Raw genomic sequence first — 5079 nt, forward strand, 5'->3', positions numbered from 1 at the left:
AGAATATTTTGTAGCAAGATTTTCCTACTGACTCAAAATGGGATTTGGAACCTAATATGATCAGCTAGGGTTCTTAACTAGAAAAAGACAAAGTCAATCCATTTTAAACTGATAATACTAAAAATAATTGAAAGACCTATAAAATCTTGAGAAATTAGGTGAATTATGTCTGAAGACTCTTCAGTCATGAGGACTGGCCAATATGATCCTGAAACGAGTCTTGTGAAGGTACCACTGTTCCCTTCAGGGTGCTATTTATAGCATCAGAATCATATTATAGGCTCCTATAATATGATATAATAGAATATAAGAGAAAGAGGACAGAAAGCATATTTAAAGTAATAATGATAAAAAGATCCTTCCCAAATCTGGGGAGAGAAACAGACATCTAGCTCCATGAAGCCCGGAGAACTCTAAATTAAAGACGTTTTCACTGAGACACACTGTAATTCAGGAATCAAATATGTTTAAAATCATTTTTTAAACATATTTTAAAATTTAATTGGCTCAGTATTTCCCTTTTCCAAATGAAAGGTGTAGTTAATTCACTTATAAAACTATGAGAAATATAAGAATATTTAAGGTATGATCTGCAATAAAATTACATTGTTGAATATTTTCTACACTTGATCTTAGCCAATAGGCTGAGAAGTGATGTTGAATATTTTCTAAACATCATTCCACCGAAGTATGATGATCATTTTTACAAGCTTAACAAGTGAAAGTTGTTTTGTAGTTTAGTGAATATTTCCAACAGAATGGAAATATAACTGAAAAGATATAATACCTAAAATCAATGAAAGAAAACTTCCATAAGTGTGATATGTTAAGAATTTCTGCTTATATGTTTTTTTTAAACTAACCACATTGCATTTAATGTATTAAATGTTTGGTTAATGCATTCAAAACTGGGAGCCAAATTCATGCACATATCATTACTGTACAGACATACCATTACTGTACAATTACTGAACTATGATATAGAAAATATATGTTTTAATAAAGTTCAGGGACATAATAATACTGGAAAAGTCTGTATAAAGATGTTTTCTTCACTACTGTATTGACCCTAAATGCACTCGTGAAAACATCTAAAGAAGTTCTCAGAGGACCTTCCCCCAACTTGGCAAACGGCCATCACAGCCTAATAGTGAATTTACCTACATTCCAAGTCTCAGTGGAAATTTCTATGTGAATCCAAAAAAGAAAAGCATTAGACTAAATCTCCTGGTAAAGAAGGTCTAGAATCCTAGAATCATGATTGCTCTTGAGTTTCCATGGGGATGTTTAAAATGTCAATTGCAGAGATGAAAGATTAATATATGTACATTTGCTTGGATAATTTTCAAAGACATTTACTTGGAAAATGACTTCATTTATATGATGATGGTTGGACTGCTGTCAGCTAATTAAGCCAGAGAGTTTGTGAAAATACAGAAATAATAAAAGGTACTAATACTAATTGTATTATTCTTACTCACCACAGAAGAGGAGGGACTCTTGAGCAAGTAGGTAAGAGAAGTTTATGTGGAATTCAGTACTTTTTTATATAATAAATACGTCTAGGCATCTCGTTAGCCAGAGAACTCCAAAGAGAACATTTTAATTGACTGAGCTTGGCATAAACAAAAGATACAAATACTTTGTACTAAAATATGTGTCCTTAAAAATAGATGGGCTGCTCACTTAGTCACATTTTTTTAAAAAGATATGAAGCTCTTTTTAAACTTAAAATGTGTTATCATACAATTCTGAGAATTGATCTGATTTTTAAATGATTGATTGTAAAATCACAGGAAAACACTAAAGTTGATAATAAAGGCAGCTCTTGATATTGTCTTTGAATTACTGTTCTGGATGTACGATGAATAATACATGGGCTTACCCTTAAAGTATACCGTATTCTGAAATATAATTGAGACTAATCATGGTATTCTATGAAAAGTATATAATAAAAGTTTACATGAATTTTAAGAGGATGTCAAGTATAAGAATTTACTTGGCCAAAATCGAACTAAGATATTTATAGGGAAAAAAAACAAAAAGAAAGTTGAAGGAAGAGCAATAGTCATTAATGAAGTGTGGATGCATTGTATCCACAGCTCGTGATGTATTCCCTGGAGATGGGATAAATTGCAGCCAAGTGGAGAATGCTTTAAAACAGGACCAGTAACACAATTTATATTCCTTAGGAGTTGAGATGTTTTCATGCAAGCATGCTGTGTAATCACATAGGTGCTAATTCTGCGGTATTAAGCTTTGGGCAGTGTGGGTTACTGTTTGGATGGAAATCATTCAAGACTGAAGGTAACCAGTTTGGGAAATGAGTGACGCATTGTATGTAAGAGTTGGTTAAGTTAAGGAAAAAGCTTTCAAAGGACGTTTGAGGTTGAGCGAGTGGCTGTACTTTTTACAATGTTGTTCAGGAAAAATTAAAGAGTATGAAATGGACAACAGATGGTGGTTTTGGAGCTGACTCGTAAATGTGCTTTCTGAATGCAAAGTGAGAAGAGGGTCTTGGAAGATGCTTTGGATGTGCTCAAGTGATACTTAACTTAACACTTAAGAATCACAATCCTCAATAAAGATTGTGAAGGACAATCTACCTTATTTTCTACTTATTATAATAGCTTTTATAAATGAAGAGTGATTACTTGGCACCCATTATAATCTGAATACTACTTCCTACCTATTCTTTTACCTCACAAGAGTCCACAGTTTCTAATCAAAACCTAGAAATTGCTTCTCTGGATTTTATATGAAAAAAATGGTTAAAGTAATGTTATATATATTAATGGCTAATATTACTATCTATGGATAATTATATATAATATATATAATTTAAAGGATAACTTCTAAAAATAATCCAGGTAACAAATAATATGTTTTGTTCTAGTTATTCATTTTTCGGTTATCAAACACAAACTACATGACATTGAAGTGGCTTATGCTTTTAACTTTGGCATTTTATTTATTTGTTTTTTAAAATTTCCTGTACACATCAATAATTTTCTAGTGAAAGAGTAACAATTCCTGAATAAACAAACTTGTAGAGATTTTGTGCATATCACATACACGAAAACAATTTGAAATCGCATCATCAAGCGATTGTAGTGATAAGTGAGATAAATGTAAACGATGGTGATGGCAAGTTTTATCTAATGGACAGTTAAAATATTCCAGTGTTTCTTTGTGCCTATTCCACATAAAAGATACAGATTAAGATAGTTATTAAATGCTCTAAACTTAAATTCTTTATACGTAGGTGAGCTAGAATTATATCTAGTTTGCAACTTCAACGCTCTCTGACGTGGTTGAGTCATAAAGCAGACTGAAAACATTCTCATTGCAAAGCAAAATTTGAAGGACGCAAACTTACAATCAGTTTCTGTCTTTAAAAATGCCTGTCTACCTGATTGCCTGTTTATTAATGCTGATTCATCATTGGAGAAGTTCATGGAATGATGTGAATTATAACACACAAAACATACATACACAAATACTCACTGTGTATTCTAGGTCTCTTTATATTGTAAACAATATGGATCTCAAACTTTACGGGTTCAAAAATTAACAATACCCATCACTTGATTATTAAATACTATCAAAAAACGATTACAAATTATTCTGTACTCTTTGCCCCTTCTTTAGTTGATCCTGCTGTGGAAACGCTTGAAGGAATAGCCTTAGGTAGGTCTCCATGTAAGGGTACCACGGAGAACAAGGCTTTTCTAGACTCCAGAGGACACCGTCCTGGGTAACATGATTCTGATTCTATAAAAGCCATGTGGCAGTGCTGTCAATTCTAGATAAATGATGGCAATGAAAAGTAACTCAATACAGACGTTGAGATTGATGTATGATCAGTCCATTTTGCGGAACCACAATTGACTTCATATAACTAATGCATTTAAAGACCTCCCAGTAAAATTAACCTGGTAACCAGGTTTACTGATTTCCCGGCCCTACACATGAATGAGGCAAGTCAGGCTGGGGAAGCTCAAGAATATTAGGGTATCTTAGGGATCTTAAGAATGGAGGAGGTTATCCTCTGGTGGAGAGGGTTTTGTGCTTTAGACACTTTTCAGATTTCTTATAACATTCTCAGCAAAGCCAATTTACAAACGCTTCTTATGTGAATCTACACCTTGCTGCATCTCTGTAAATAATCACACCAGCTTTCTTTTGTAATCAAGAATGATCCTTGAGACTAGTTTTGATGAAAAGTGAGGAGAGAGTAAGGTATAAAAATATACTTCAGTGGAAAATTCTGCATTATCTAGTCTCTAGAGGACACTCTTCCGTGTTTTCCAACAGCCTTGAATAATTCACTGCATATATCTGTGATTCAGTTTTTTTATCTTTATAAGAATTAAACCCTAGTTTTAAAACCTTTATGCTCTATAAAACACATGAATCACTAAAATGAGGCTTTTTCCAGTATTTTATTTTCAACTCTAAATATAACATAGGAAGAAAAAGATCTGCAATGAAATCGATGCATATTGATTTCGAGAGATGGTCATATGTAATTCACTTTGAAATTTGGGCAGCATTTGGATGGTTTTGTTTATCATATAGAATATGTATATCTACAATCTGAATTGGACGGTGGATAATGGTTGTTTCTTTGCAAGTGAATTCTCCTAGGTAGGGACAATTTTGTGCTGGGAGTAAAACATGAATTGGATTTCATGCAGCTGCTTTGAGAGACCATTTTTGTAATTTATGTGTGTGTGTATATATTAGTAAATAGAATATGTCAAAATGAGTGAACTAGAAACACTGAAATAACTTTATATGTGTTTTAAGAAACTTTTCACATATACTCTTGACCTTCTGCCACATACATATAATTTCTATTTTGTAACTTCCATTTCTTTTTTTCTTTCTTCCTTTTCAGTTCTTTTTTGTTTGTTTGTGAATAAAAAGCAGCCCACCCTTATTTCAGATTTATTATCTCAAAATATTTAATATTTGAGGTATAAGGGAGGGCAGATAGGAGATACATTTAGGCAAATGGATAGATAAATAGACAGATAGACAGACTAGACAGATAGGTAAATAAATCTGGGAATC

Source organism: Camelus bactrianus, chromosome 3 (genome assembly GCF_048773025.1).
Source record: "Camelus bactrianus isolate YW-2024 breed Bactrian camel chromosome 3, ASM4877302v1, whole genome shotgun sequence".
NCBI lineage: Eukaryota > Metazoa > Chordata > Mammalia > Artiodactyla > Camelidae > Camelus > Camelus bactrianus.